We start from the raw sequence: 16399 nt of genomic DNA on the forward strand, positions 1-16399 counted from the left end.
ATGACGTAACGCAGCCTCGTTTACTGATATCCCATGACTTTGGCAGTTTGATACAAACTCCAAACCACTGATTTGAAACAAAAGATTCGTAAAGCTTCAAAGCTTCATGAAGCAGTGTTTTGAAATCACCCATCACTAGATATTGTTGAATAAAGTCATTATTTTGTTTTTTTTTGGCACACAAAAAGTATTCTCGTCGCTTCATAACATTAAGGTTGAACCACTGTAGTCACATGAACTGTTTTAAATATCTTGCTGTCAATGCAGGCCTCACTGAGCCATCGGATTTTATCAAAAATACTTAATTTGTGTTCCGAAGATGAACAAAGGTCTTAAAGGTGAGGGTGAGTAATTAATGACAGAATTTTCATTTTTGGGTAAACTAACCCTTTACACTGGAATAGAAGATATTATATTTGTATTTATAATTACACACTTCACCTTTAAGGTTGTATCATTTTGGTTCTATTTTTGATTGATGACTACTAAATATGTTTGCAGGAAGCTGATGGCTCCATGCTTGTGTTGTGGTTGTCTGGTTTGTTTATGACTGAGAGTCTTTCAGAGAGCCAGAGGTTTACTGCCTGTCTCATCATCCTATCCATTCAATTGGCAATAATGCTAACAGCCCTCATGCAATGCTAGACCTGTGTGGTTGTGTGTGCATGTGTGTGTGTGTGTGTGTGTGTGTGTGTGTGTGAGAGAGAGAGACAGACAGACAGAGAGGGATACAGTTCTATTAAACCAAAATATAACCTCAAAACACCTATGAATCATTATAAGTAAATTCTGCCTTAACAGGCTTCCTTGTTTTATTGTAATATGTAGACCTGAGCTATACTACCTGCTTGTTTGAATCATGACTGTTTTCTTTTAAAGGCTATTTACACATTTGTTGTGAAAGCAGTTGCCAAGGGGAGTCACAATGCTACAGCGTCCCCGATGTGCTCATAGACTGTGCAAGTGACAGCACTGGTGCACCCATGAAGCCACCGGGCCCTCAGGTGCCCCCACCCCACCGATGCAAGCCCGGACATGCCAGGACCTGGTTTTAAAAATAACTACTCCTTGTTAATCAAGCAAACCCGCCCCCATCCACTATGCCAAAACACACACCGTTCCTCCCTTGCTGATAATTATGTCAACCTGCTCGTCACACACCTTCATTTGCCTGTTTTTTAATGTTAGCATGTCATACAGGTTGGCAGACAGATGCTTTCTGTCTTTAGCCATACAGACTGAAAAGTCACAGCAGTAATGTCTCAAAGGAGGCGGGCTTGCTAATAAACGATGAAATGCAACAAGGAACTGCTTGGCCATGCACTGCTTGCTTGGAGATGCAACTTCATTGTTTGCCAATCTCTTAATTGGCTATTGGCCTTATAGCTCTATTGAGGGAAACCCACTAATTTGGAGTGAGAGGCAGTGGGTGGTAATTGCAGACACTGTAGCTGTAGATGTGTCATTTCGAAGTGTCCAACACACCTGAGCTGCCTGTTTTGTTCCCCGCCCTTCTCTTTTAGGAAGTGAACATCAGTCTACAACTTCCGGGTCTAAGAAACCCATCATGTGGTATTGATTTCAAGTGGAACGGGAATGCCTGCATGTTTTAGGCCGTGGTTGGGATAATAAGCTCTGCCTTTTATTCCCATCGCCTGCCGCTCCTGGTGATGGAATTAGCTTGAAGCAAGCAGAGCGGAAATCACTCTCAGCTTTATGAATGACATCCCAGAGGTGGGAACGGATTAGTCTTCTCCCTCTCTCCCTCGGTCTGTGTGTCTGTCTGTCTCTCTCTCTCGCTGCCTCTCTTTACAGCACCAGGTGGCTTTTTTTTTCCGGGCACAAAGGTGTTTCGCTTAATCCCATTACGCCAGTGCTAAGTCTCACTAACATCAAAATTACCCCCACCACCACTACCCTTCGTATCTTTTTTGCTTCTCCCACCCCAGTTTGCTTTCCATCCGCTCCCTTTCCGAGTGACTGAAGGTGGTTTCACCTGAAAGGAGGGAGAGATCTGCAGGGCAGCTGCTGTTTTAGCAGTTGTTGTTACCATTGCTGACTCACAGCGATTGCCAATCCTGATCCAATTTCGCCATGCTGGTGGCCCCTTATTCCCTTGTCCAATAATGTGTCTGCTGGAAAAAATCCCACTGCTCCAAATCAAGTCTAATCCTAGCTGGAGACCTCATGTCAATCTTGTCCTCCAAAAGGGGACAAAAATACATCTGGACCCACCCCAGATCTCTCTTTCTCTCCTTTTCTTTGGCCTCTAGGGATGGCTTTTAAGTCCCCCATCTTCTCCAAAGAATAGAGTAGGGATCACGCAACATGACCTACCAGAACCTTGATATCACAATATTGCCACCCTTGGGCATTGGGACATAGGTGCGGATTAAGACTTTGCATAATAAGATTACACGCTGACTGAATGATATCAAGGGACGATCCATATGTGGCAAGCTGGCTCTCTGTCGCCGGCTCAGTGGCGGGTGGTACAGCTTGTGGAGAGAGGTGCCTGGGAGAGCCGCTGGGAATCAAATGGGATTCTGATTGTAAATGAGTTGGCCATTTGCAGTCATAGCTACCAGCGACTGGATCTCTCGTTGTCCCACATTTAAATGTGAGAGGCTAGATCAGCTGTCCATTGTGTGGATACCACAATGACCTGCAATGATGCTCATGTTTACTGGGACGTTTTACACCAATTTGTATCTTCTGATCGCAGATGTTTGACCCTTACTTGCGCGGGTTTTTCTGTGAGCAATCAAAAGTAGTGAGATGTCCTGATTCTGTCAAATGCACAGTGGTCTTCATAAATTCTCACCCTAGATTCCTTCTGGAAGAAACGTCAGAAGTGGTCAAAGCTGGTAGAAGTTTCCTTTTGTCCACGAATACCTCGGATGCCATAGTTCAGCAGTGACAGCCCCTGCTGACAGTCCCCTCCATCCCAGGAGCTGCTATTCTCTCAAGAATCTCACCATTCATGGCTCCCCATTCCCGCATCTTCAAAGCAGCATTCCAAGAAAATCCCTCACATAAAAAGATACCTCTCCTCATGAGCTGATGATCTAGGGGTGTCAGGCTGTTGTTCCTGTCCCACTGTGTGCTGTGGGAAATGGATGTGTCTGTCGGCTGGATGGGATCAATAAGCACAAGGCCACAACATCGACCTGCTGCTCTCCTAAATGACTCCATGAGTCTTTGTCCGCTGTGCTGGGCAGTCAGGCACTGTGGGGAACTTGGGGAAACTGGAAATGCTTCAAGCCAGGGGGTCCCAAACAGAAAAACATACCTGCAAGTATTAAACAATACCTTCCAAACTGTATAGCAAGTGCAGACCGCGCCGCTTTGCGAATGAGGCCATGTGCGTTGTGTCAACAAAAGGGAAGTTGTAGAATGATGTTAACTAGTCTTTTGGAAGTTTGTGGATTTGTGATGTATTTTAACATAAACATCAACATCAGTTCAGTTATAGAATGACTGTAGCTATGACTGCAAACTAATAGAACATAAAGTTTTTATCTTTAAAAATATTAATAATTTATTGTCTTGCTGATGCAAATATCCAAATGAATATCCATTTTTCCCCATACTGTGCATTATAATGTTGTGGTGCCTAAATTGATGTGTAACATTTAAAGCATTGATTTTTAGTTTAGTCTTTTATTTTGAATTTAAGGCAAAATAATATAGACATTGGCCATTTATTGAATATCTGTCATAATATGATAATTATCTGCACTGTACATCCCTGGGCGTTGGTTAACTATATGTTTTTTTCCAACTTGGACTAAATCATTCGCGCTGTTGAATCCTGTTGGTTCGTACCAATCCGACCCCGGTGGCAGAAAAGTTATATATATTACTGCATTGCAGTCATTTTGCATTTATGATTCGTCCCTCAAAACAGAGCCTCCATAGAGGGACCTATTCCTCAGGCTGCTTAATGAAAGCATATCCATTATCAGTGTTAATAACAGCACCCCCAGACATGATTGTAACATACGATTCCAGAATGCGTGACACCTGCCTGTCCAGTATCAAAGCTGCCTGCCGCTTATGCAAATATATCAAGATAGTCCTCTAGATCAATCTATGAGGCCCCACCAGTCAGATCAGACTTCCCAGGAGGTTTGTGTCACTGATAGCAATCACTGCCACACAAGCCTACAACATTACAGACTCAAATTAGCAAAGCACAGAAGAGAGAAAGGGGATTAGAGAGATCCTCTGTCCCACCGGCCCAACTTACAAATTAGATATGATAATCAAACAACACGATCACAATGGATTTGATGACAGGGGTTTAGCAAAATTTAGCTTGTTACCCATGATTGCACGCTCTAATTTGATTTTTTTTTTTTTTTTTTAATTGATGGTGGTGATTATGACTTCTTTATTTGTCTTTTTGTACTACTACATGTAAGTTGAAATCACTTACAATGTCTTCTGGCTTCTTGACTTTACTTTCATAATAAGCGTCAACACTTTTGCATTACTTTATCCATGTTTTTACCTGTACATTTTCAGTAATGTTTGGCAAAATATTGATTATTTTGCAAAAAAAAAAAAAAAGTAAGTTGCAACAAAACAACATACACATCTCTCTAAAATATGTCAGTATTTTTCAGGATTTATTTATTTTATTTAATTATGATTTTACTTTGATTTACCAATTAACTGTATTAAAGTCCCCCTGAAATCAAAATTTGGACATAGTGGTGTTTTAGAGGTAAAAAATTATATAAATACTGTTCGTTTTTTTTCGCCCAAATCAATTGTTTCATGTCTTAGGACATCAGTGTGTCGTCACGAGCCGCAGGGTTTAATTTGGATTTGTCTGTGCATGTTTTTTTGACTCCTATAGATAGTGTTGCCATTGACATGCATTATACGACTGACAGACGGCAATGGTTGGAGTTAAAAATCATCATTTGTGTTCTACTGAAGAAACAAAGTCACCTACATCTTTGATGCCCTGGGGGTAAGCAGATAAACATTAAATTTTCATTTTTGGGTGAACTATCCCTTTAAGATTATTAAAAAGCTGAGGTGTTCCAAAACAATGACAAAATTCACATTTAGGAGACATAAGCATTCAAAACTTCTGCTAATAATTGATCACGGATTTTCATTGCCACAGACTTCAACTTCTCATCAAATATTCAGTCCAATCAAATGCCCTCTAGAATCTAAAGCGTCCCACCCCCTACACTATAAATATACGCTGAAGCTGCGGCTGAACACGGTCACTTTTTCACACATTTACTATTTTCTACATGGTGAATGGCACATAGTGCCACAATATACACTGTAAAAAATTATTTTCATGTGTTTTCACAAAATTTTTTCTTTTGTCAAATCAACTTAAATAAATAATGTGGTTCAGATAACCTAATATTTTGAGTTTCTGTTAAATTAAACCAATCACCTTCATTGTATTAACTTAAAATTTTTAAATGCAATGAACTCAAAATTTTAAGGCGACCAGACCAGACTCAAAATTACTCACAAGGGGTCCCACCCTATCTTCCTGTTTCAATTGAAATGACATCAACACATTGAATAATGCTGCGCTTTCCAAGGCACTTCAGTGGGTCTTTAATGTATCTTATAATAAATATTCAATCCCTAAAAGTAATGATAAACACTAATAAAGTAATGATAATTGGAAAAAAAATATTTGTACCTAACCCTATTTCTAAGGAATTTCTTCAGTCTTTGGATTATGAAATGTTAGTTGAAACAAAAGCATTTCTTCATTTACCCTTCTTCCCTCAGTTTTAAGGCCCGCTAGACGACCCCATTGAACAACTACTTGGGCATTACAATTGCATAAAAAACAGCTGGCATTCAAATTGGATTCCCGGTCTAATTTCCTCTGAGGTAACTCACATGTCTGTCCCATCTGTCAACAGGTGAGAACCAGAGCTGAAGCCGAATGCTCTGGTGGCTGCCTGCACAAACAGCCTAATTCAATAAGGTGATGTCAGTGTCAGCCAATGCTTATCTACTGAATTCACACAAGGTGTCTGGGAGTTTGAACAGTGCTGGGCCGAGCAAGGTGGAAAGTTGACACCTGCCTTTCCAATCCCTTAAGACAACAGTAAGCACCTCACCTGCTGTAGTCGTGACCTGACAAAGATTTAATCACATCACGTTGAGGGAAAAGTTAGTAAATAACCTGATTTGTCTGATTTTATTACAGCATCAATTCTATTTAAAGCTATAACATCAATCGGTCAAACTTTTCTTGCACTGATTCTTGAGGTGTAAAACCAACAGATTGGAGCATTCATGACTCGCAGCTTCTCGACTCTTTATTGTCAAGCCAATCGGGAGTTTATTCGCAGTTAAGAGCAATGAGAGAGTAGAGCGAAAGCCTCTCATCAAAAGAAAAGGCCTGAAACACAATTGTTTTGATGACTGATCTGTGGCCCAGACTGTCATCATTACCCCCCATGAGAGGGACACCCACCCCCTAAAACAATCCACTCTGGGCTAATGGCTCCTACGCATTTCATTTGTAAGACACTATAGAAAGTATGCTACAATAGGCTCCATCTTGAGAGGGCCCATCTGGGTGCCTCTTAGATCCTTTGAACAGCACGGAGGGTCGCTGACCTAGAAAGCCATCAATAAAAGACAATCCTTGGGAGGACAAATTGAAGAGCGGTGGAATCTCTTGTCTTTGCCTTACTCAGCTTTGAGTTTATGGGTGAGGCTGATGATATTTGGCCACTGTACTGTGTTCGTTACTCAACTTTGCTGCCAGTATTTGGTCATCGGGGTCAAGTTGTTTCTGAGGTGAATTAGATGTTGGCTTCTTTGCAGATTTGGAAAAGGCTATTGCACACGTATGTAGAAGTAAAATTTAAATGTTTTAAGTGGTTTTACCCCATATTTTGGTCCAAACTGGTCAAAATTAGCCATCTTTAAAGGAATATTCTGAGTTCAGTACAATCATCAGCATTTGTGGCATAATGTTGATTAGCCTACCACAAAAATAATCTTGTCTCTTGTTTACGTAAAAAAAAAAAAAAAAAAAAAAAAGAATATTGAGGTTAAAGTGATACACTTATAATGGAAGTGAATGGGGGCAATTTTTGGAGTATTTGAAAGCAGAAATGTTTTATAAGTTAAAGGGTTAGTTCACCCAAAAATGAGAATAATGTCATTTATTACTCACCCTCATGCTGTCCCACACCCGTAAGCCCTTCGTTAATCTTTGGAATGTAAATTAAGATGTTTTTGTTGAAATCCGATGGCTCCGTGAGGCCTCCATAGCCTGCAATGACATTTCCTCTCTCAAGATCCATGAATGTACTAAAAACATATTTAAATCAGTTCATGTGAGTACAGTGGTTCAATATTAATATTATAAAGAGACGAGAATATTTTTGGTGCGCCAAAAAAACAAAATAACGACTTATATAGTGATGACCGATTTCAAAACACTGCTTCATTAAGCTTTGGAGCGTTATGAATCTTTTGTGTCGAATCATGATTCGGATCGCGTGTCAAACTGCCAAACTGCTGAAATCATGTGATTTTGTGTCGAACCACTGATTCGAATTTTAACATTTTTTTTAAATATTTTTTAAATTGTAATATTTTAACATTTACAGATTGGCTCCATTCAATTCCATTGGAAATGGCTCACCGTAACTCAAGGGAAAATGTTGTTAATCAACATTATGCCACAAATTCTGTTGGTATGAGTTTAACTTGTACTGAATCAGGAATATTCCTTTAATTAGCCACATTCATTCTTGTACTTAATGCACTAAAGGTGCATTAATTTAACTTTTAGCGCTACACATCCTCTAAAAATAATTATGAGGTTTTGTGTACTTGGTTATATATTTTGAGGCATGCTACTGTTGATATTTGTTAGCCGTTTCTATGATCTAATCAGGCTTTGACGTGCTGGACCACATCATTGACCTCAGAAAAACACCACCAGTACCATCAGTCCACCTCTAAATAACAGGTTTTAACCACCGCCTTTAAATGACCAAATGATTGCAATGAAACGACACGATAAATCACACATCTGAGCCCATTGACAGTCTTTCAGTCAAACATACAATATACATTGTAATTTAAGCTATTGGCCCATGAGAGGGGAGCTAATTGTTCGCTTTTTTTTTTTTTTTTGGTCAATAATCAGAAAAGGTCAGTGGTGAAGCTGTCACTGCCTTTCACAATGCCAGCCAGGCAACAGATGTTAATTCGAACCATTACTGTCCTATTGCTCGGCGAGATGAGTTCATGACAAACAGCAGAGCTCTCTCCCATGCCGAGAGAGAGACAATCCAACAGACTATAATTACCTTCAGTGCCATGAGACTGATGGAGACAAGCCCTGCAGAAAAGGACCCATCACCTACCTTAGATATAATATTTTACTACCTAGTAATTTATCCATCATTCCTGAAAGCACTTGGGTCCTATTGTTGTCAGAGCAGGGGAATGAAGGCACCGGCGAGGACTTCAATCTCTGAAATTACACCGTTTTGGAGACAAAGGCAGGATGGAGGGAGAAACAAGGAAGCCATGCTTTTGGGTGGCACTTTTATCATTGAGTGGCAGATAGTTGAACAATCAGCAAGTCTGGGGGCAAAGTGATGTTGCGGCAGACAGTGCCTTTTGTTTTTAGGCTGAATCGAAATGGGTTTGGAGCTGCAAATAATGAGAGACATTCATAGCATATCAAAATATAATTTTTCTGTAACCGATTCTGTTATTTGAAAGGCTTGGTCTGGAGGTGGAAAAACACAAGTTCTTGTGGAACTGATCATATTTCATGCTGAAGTACACGCTCTGTACGTTAGCTGTATTTCCAGTCTGTCAGGCTAGAAATTAACAGCTAAAGATTATCAGTTTCATTTCTAGGCAACTTTTTTTGACACTTTTTTGCTTTTAGTTTGTCATTTTTGTCTGAAAGTATTCTTTAAATTTAGGCAGTATTTCATCATGTCATATTCAATCATTTTCATCATATTCATTTAAATCAGTGGTTCTGAACCTTAAGTAACTCTAAGGCCCCGTTCTCTAACACAACATTTGATTTTAAGCATTTTGGTGGTAATTTTATGTGATTTTTAGCATTTTAATTTAATTTACAGATTGATTATTTTAATATATTAATAATAATTTATTAATTTAAATACTTTAAAGTCACCGTGCACTCACTGTTTGAGAACCACTGACTTAAATGGCATCTAATTTTAATAGAGAAAAATGAATCAAAATATTGACAATTTTTATGTATTTAAATATATCAATGTTTAACAAAAACATGTGAAAACTCCTGAAATAACATTATATTGAATACACTATTGTAATATGATGTTGTGAATTCATTATACTTTAATTATTCATTGCCCGTGTGAGAGCGTATTCACAACATGATTTGAACATTCTGACTAGAATTTGACCCATCTGATTTTTAAGCATTTTCACCTAGGCGTTCCCGAGATATACGTGAAAAAGTGAAATTCATCCAGGGGGGCCGACTCATTTGGCCAAAGAGCCTCAGAGGGGGGTGGAAGTCAGACCAAATATGGGATTTTGGACTTGTGTCAGAATGTACTTGGATATCTCCATTGGTAATATCTTGCAGTGTTATTTTCTTGTCATATTTTCATATAGTAAAATTGTTCACTCCTTCACCTTTTCCTGAACTTTTCAATCCACATCTGGCCTCTGGAGCAAAACTACCGAGCCATGCAGAGCTGGTGTAACGAAAAGCCACCAGCCAGTCAGTGAATCCCACAAAAGAGGAAGTGCATCTTCTGCTTGTCATTACAGCTCGGTGATGTTGCTGGTTTTAATGACCTTCCCGAGCATTCACCACAGCCAGGGGGTCATACAAACCCACGACTCTCCAGGAAAAGCCCTCCATTAATGGGAAGAGGAACAGAAGCACCCGGGCCGCTTCAGTTCAGCGGACAGATGGGAGGCCATTGTAAATATTTTGATTGATGGAGGGTGGGGTCAAGGCGTAAACCTTTGTTTTCCATATAAATGGGGAGGGCGGGAATCCAATGCAGGATGTTGGCTTGTTTTTGATAGGCCTCCCATTCCTTTGCATGGCAGAGTGCAGAGACACTGAAGGTTAGTGAAGGTTTCCATGGATCTAAAGAATGTTGCGGACATGTTTTGTGTAACTGACCTCATTTTAAATGTTAAGTTTCTGCTGGTCTGAGAGGAATATCCCATAACGAAGATGTTGTATATTTGTCTGACCGTTGTATGTGTTTGAATGTATGGGTAATAGTTGTTTTTTCCCCCCATGACAGATGGATCTGACCCGAGGGATTGCTTTTTGGTCAAATTTAGACTTGACCAAATGTAATTTTGCCTTGAGAGTGTGACTTTTTTTTTCTTTCCCAGGAGGAGTCAACAAGCGAAAGAGTCCAAAGCAACAGGTGAATTCAACCCCTCACGTACACTCTCACACCTTCCTCTCCTCCCCAAACAGAAAAACACTCCTAACCGGCAAACTGTAACAGTGACCAGCCCAGGGATCTAAATCAGCCTTTACCCACACATTACCTTAATGATGTCACAAAGGAATGCCCCATGGTCCTAGCCTCTGATTGGCCCACAGCTCCTCACAGGTCTAATCAGGAAGTGTTGGTGTTAAAAAGAGTGGCTTTTCTAATTTAAGGTGTTATCTGCGAGACAATGGCCTGTTTTGTTATTGCATTAGAAAGGTGATTTGTCCCAGGGGCTCTGACACATCTTCTTTCACACATGTACCCTGTTAAGGGGCCAAGAGACTGGAATGGGCAACAAGCTACAAAGTATAGACTTTTTCGAGAAATGATTTGCAAAGTCCCTTTAAAATCACAGTAAGGGCTTTTAGTGGTTTATTACTTTATTATAAAATGTGGTTGCGATCCTGGATTCTGATACAATACAGTGTTCTGGTTGAAAATACATTACAAAATGATTACAACAAATAATTGCAACCCTGACCCTGAGAACACGCAACAAAGGGGGCGAGGCCATGTTTAGACAAGAGTTGTTGTAGTAGAGTGTTGTTACCATGCCGTCATTTTACGCCGGACTGCTTCACAAACGAGGGTCAATTCAACGCTGGATTTGCACAAAAGATTAATGACGGCACATGCTAGTCGATGAGTTGAATCAAATCCACAGCAACTACATAAATGTATCCACTAACCATTCAGAAACGTCAAGATGTTTTCTAAAAGTTGTAACTTCTTCCTGAGTCTCTCCATCAGTATCAGACTCCGGTTTGAACAATGTAAGGCTGAACACCGTTACTGACAATCCTCATTTTGGCTGCGTGAGATTGTTCTGCTTTGTTGTTGTTGAGCAACCGAAGTGCGAGCTGTTAAAGATCCGCCCTCTTTTGCAAAGTGGGCTGGGAGAAGCAGCTAATTTGCATTTAATGGGACACACAAAAAAACGGTATGTTTTTGCTCACACCCAAATAGGGACAAATTTGACAAGCTATAATAAATGATCTGTGGGGTATTTTGAGCTGAAACTTCACAGACACATTCTGGGTACACCAGGGTTCCCTTTAATATTGTTGTTATTTAATTTAAATTATTTTGTAAATTTATTAAAATTCCTTGTAGGGTCGCAGACTCTTTTATTTATTTGTTTATTTTCCGAACCGCTTGTCCGATGTAGGGTAGTGTTGTCAAAAGTACCGACTTCGGTACCTAGTCGGTACTGAAATTTTAAAAACGTGATGCTTTGAGCGCTGTTGAGTGGATTCGTAAATATCTCTGATTGGCCGTTGTTTTCACGGCTCATCGGGTATGTCTGTGATAGGCTTCAATGATCAACGCTGTAAAAACGTTGTAAATAGTCATCAATTAATCTCTTCACTAAGCGCTTACACAGATACACACTGAAGCGTTTGAAAGCAGGCGTCTATCGCGGATCGGTCCACTGTTAGACGCCTGCTTTCAATCGCTCGCGCTCCCACTTTCAAAACGCTTTCAAATCCAAACACTTCCGTGTGCTTTCAAATGCTCCCACGCGTTGATCATTGTAGCCAATCACAGGCATATCCGATGAGCGCGTCAACACAATGGCCAATCAGAGATGTTTATGAATCCGCTCAACAACGCTCAAAGCGTCACGTTTTTAAAATTTCAGTACCGATAGGTACCGAAGTCGGTACTTGTGACAACACTAATGTAGGGTTGTGGAATTTTTTATTTATTACAGTAATACACTCAATGCTGTGCTATATTGTGAATATAATCATGGCTAAAGGGTTTACAAGCAAGCCAGCTGTCAAAATTGAACATACTAAGATTTCTTAGTCCTCTATGCCATTCTTCCAACATAAATATCATAATTTACAGTAAATCTTTTTGTTGCCATAAGTACTGAGCATTTGCCGTTGTAGATCAGTGTGGCTTATACTGGATGATTGATATGAAATGATGTCTGATGGCGCTGGAGTTGTTAGCACATTCAATTCACATTAAGATAAATTGACTGCAGAGGGAACAGCCGCTAAGAGTCAAACAGACACGCATATGCACGAACGGCCCCTCATAAACATGATTGAAAGCTCTGTACACACATCCGTCCACGTGCTAGCCTGAATTGCACATAATGACTCCAGGACACACACGCATAACGCACATAACCACACAGTCAATTGAGTGTGAGAATGACGATGAAACAATCTTTTCCGCTCTGGGCCTGTAATCGGGGCCTCACTTTTGAGCAGCGTCCATGTGAATATGTAGCATATTTGTCACATGGCTTTAATAGAGAGAATCAAGTTATTTAGTTTGGGTAATGAGGTGGTGGCTTGTTGTGGGTTGCCAGTGACCTCTGTCAGCAGGGGCATGAATACGTGAACCGAGGCAGTGATGAGTGCTTTGCCCAGCAAGAATGTTAATATCTCACTTGATAAACTATGGATGTGTCTCATTCTGCACCCTAGATCCCTATGTTATGAATCTGTATGTCGAGAACATTCAATTCGTGGACTAACAGGAGCCTTGATCCTATACAGATTATGTCACAGTTGAATGTTTCTTCAATTCTGAACACGTCTTCAGATTTATTTTTATACCTGTAACAAATTGGAAAAAGTAGGTAAGTGTAAAACTAATAGTCTTGTAATTGTTTTTATTAAATTTTATTAACACCAAACAACTATATTTCTGATAAATTTTGTTTTTCCCCCTCTCTCTTTTTAAAGTTAGTGCACTTGTTTGCCAAGAAGATTCAATGAGCTTGAGATGAGACATGTTGTGTAAAGAAAAAAGGTAAATGCCAATAGTGATTTTTTTTTTTTTTTTTTTTTTTTTTTGTGCATCATACTTGAGCTGAAATGTTCTCTAATTATGCTAAAAAGTGTGAAAAATTAGTGTTTCTTTTAGGATACTTAAATTCTAGCAATGAAATTAGCTTTAGCAAGACAAAGAAAAAAAACAGAATATTCTTTAAAAATACACATTGAAATGTGGTGCAAATGTAAAAAAACAAAAAATTTGGCTTACAGCACTGTTTAACACATCTTAGTGCATTTTTGTTGAAGCCATTAAAAAATATGAAGTTTACTTCAGAAAATAAGACTTTGTCTTGATGTACACTTGCACTTGTCCTTTGTTGACTTAAGACATGACATTGTTTCTGGTAAGTGAATCTACTGGAGTGTTCAGGGAATTTCTTCAAAGTCAACAGTGTCATGGCTGACTCCCTAGCTAGTGTACTGACTACTGAACTAGTGAGCTGGTTGAGCCACACCCCATTACACCTGCTTTATTTACCTCATCATTGATCTGAGGAATCAGGCATGGCTTCACCACGCTCCCCTTTTCGGTTGCCATTTTCGTTTGTTTGGTCTCCCATGGCGTTTAACATTCTTTTAAAAAAAGACGACGATGGCTATTGTGAATTGAGCTAATAAAACTGTTTATCCATGTGCTAAGAAGTGTGTGTGTGTGTGAAGAGCACTTGAGATTTGTCCCAAACCACTGCACCCTTTGTAGCCATTGGAGTGGGTGTGATCCTTAGCCAACAAAGCTTGTTTGACTTGTAGAGTTTATTTTTCCGCACCGATCTGTTAACTCAGTTGTCATTACAAGCCGTTAAAGACACAAAGCCTTTTTTGGGGCGTAATTACAACAGTCAATTATTCGAATTTGCTTTTTTCAGTCATCTAATTCCCGTCTAAAACCATCACATCAGACTGTAAGAATGAAAAAAAAAAAAATGGCTGAATGATTTTATGCCCAATTTTCTCTACCTATGTAACAAAGCGATTATTTTCTCTCCCCCGGAAACAAAATTAGAAGGTACAGTTCCTATTCAATGGGCCGTTTGTCTACCGGCGGCAATATATAAACTGTCACAGCATGAAATCAGTTTTCTGCCTAGGTTCATTTCAAATCAGAGGTTTCGAGCGCATTAGTATCGCAATTAGAGGGCCTCGGTTATGCGAAGCTGGCTGTGGAAACAGAGAGACCCATTTCTTTTTTCTTTTCTTCCCGGACTGTCGGGTTTTAAGAAGGTGACTGGGTCTGCACCCTAATCGCCACAGATAATAAATTGATCAACTCTTAAACTTCTGAGAGGGTTGAATGGGGCTCACCCCGTCCATTGAGTGTGGACGGATTACTCACGCTTAGTTGGCTCTAGGTAGGCTTTGGCAAGCCTCCCCACCAGGCCTGGGAATGGGGCTGCATTGAGGCCCATTCACAAGCGCCTGACACAGAGCGTGCTTTTATACCACACTGCTTTATTATGAGAAGATCCCCAGCCGCCCACCCCGGGCTTGTCCTTGCCGTACTCTTTCTTGCACGTTAAGAAAAGGTTATCCCCTACCTTAATCCATATTGCAATGTGGATTAGAGCGCGAGTGTGTGTGTGTGTGTGTGTGTGTGTGTGTGGAGGGGGGGCGTGCGGAGTGTTTCAACTTCACACAGGATTCCCCCCTCCCATCGAGACGCACTCACTCTCTCTCTCTTTTTCACCCTGTTTTTCTCTCTCTCTTTTACAAAGTGCCTATAGGCTCTGGTAAAGGATTTGCATTTTGAATGGGTAACCTGCAGTTCTCCTCAATGAAGACATCAGATCAAAGTTCAACCAGTCAAAGCCCTGCTAAAACGTTAAGGAGGCCGGCACGTACACAAAGGCACGGGATGAACGGCAACTGCTGCCTCAAGAGAGGGGTAAAAAAAACACACTGGAATCCCTGATCCAGATTAAGAGTGGATTATGGCGTTCACAATGGAGCTGGTATCAATTGAATTCACTATTTCAGTTTTTAATGGTTATTGTAAACTTTTCATAGAATTATATATGACAAACAAACAACTTTATATCCTCATCTAGAACTTTGGTTCTACTGAAAATTCCACAGTTAACGCCATTGATTTCCACCTGTTTCTATCAGCATCTCAAACTCTAAAGTAACTCTTGTCTATTTTAATATATCTGACCCGTGCTGGCAAAAGGATTCAGAATTTCGAGCTACAGGCAAAACAAGTGAAAAATGTTCATTTTGGTCGAAAATTGTCCTCGTCTAGCGATCCCAATGCTCCAAATAGCAATTAAACACCCAAACGTATCTTTATTTGTACGTTTTCTGAGAGAAGTACCTTTTCTTTGTCCATGAAAAATGCTGTTTTTCATCTGCCCGCTTCTCGATGACAGGCGCTTTCCTCAGCACAAGTTTGATATTGTTTTAAAGCGCAGCTTTCCATCTTTCTGAATATTCAAAGCGAATTTTCAATGGTCTGAACCAATGAAATATGATTTTCAAACTCATGCAGATGTAAACAACAGATCCGAAGCTTGCACAAAGACGCCTCAGACAGCGCGCGATCCCAATATACACATTTACACAGAATTACAGGCGAGTATTCTTGGCGATTATTCACGCGAACATTATCTGTTATGTCTTAAGTGAATGTTTGGTTAAGTGTTGGGAAAAACATCTGATGTGTAACATTATATTAGATCCGTGAGATACAGTTGGTCTTAATATGTAGGCTGTCTGTTTCATCAATGTTAATCAAACAATTGTGGAATCATGGTAAAAAAAGTTGAATGTATATATATTTTTCCTTATAGATATGGGTTTTGACTTGATTTGTGCCAAATTCGGTGGTATTACCAGTGATTTGAAGGTATGGTTGCTAGCTGATTTTGTTTCAGAACTTTCAGAAAACTTGAACTCAACTTTTCTCAAAATTGACTTTGCTGACTCTATCGACTTCAAACAAGTGTAGCTCAGTCATTTGTTTTGTCGGATTCCATCAAATCATACATCATTTGAAGTTTTTTTAATAGAGAATGTGAGAAAAATAATAACTCGTTTTTTAAATTTGCTCTTTGCGACTCATTTTTGCCAGCATGGTTCACATATTTTCAAATG

General features: G+C 39.8%; 1 long non-coding RNA gene across 1 annotated transcript; it reads left to right on the forward strand.

The window, feature by feature from the left end:
* The first annotated feature begins 12982 nt into the window (after positions 1–12982).
* LOC137015061 (uncharacterized) lies at positions 12983–15157 on the forward strand. The gene is made up of 3 exons (XR_010893918.1): positions 12983–13110; positions 13217–13283; positions 15022–15157. It is a non-coding gene; the product is annotated as an uncharacterized lncRNA (long non-coding RNA).
* Positions 15158–16399: the final 1242 nt, after the last annotated feature.

This window comes from Chanodichthys erythropterus, chromosome 24 (assembly GCF_024489055.1).
Source record: "Chanodichthys erythropterus isolate Z2021 chromosome 24, ASM2448905v1, whole genome shotgun sequence".
Lineage (NCBI taxonomy): Eukaryota > Metazoa > Chordata > Actinopteri > Cypriniformes > Xenocyprididae > Chanodichthys > Chanodichthys erythropterus.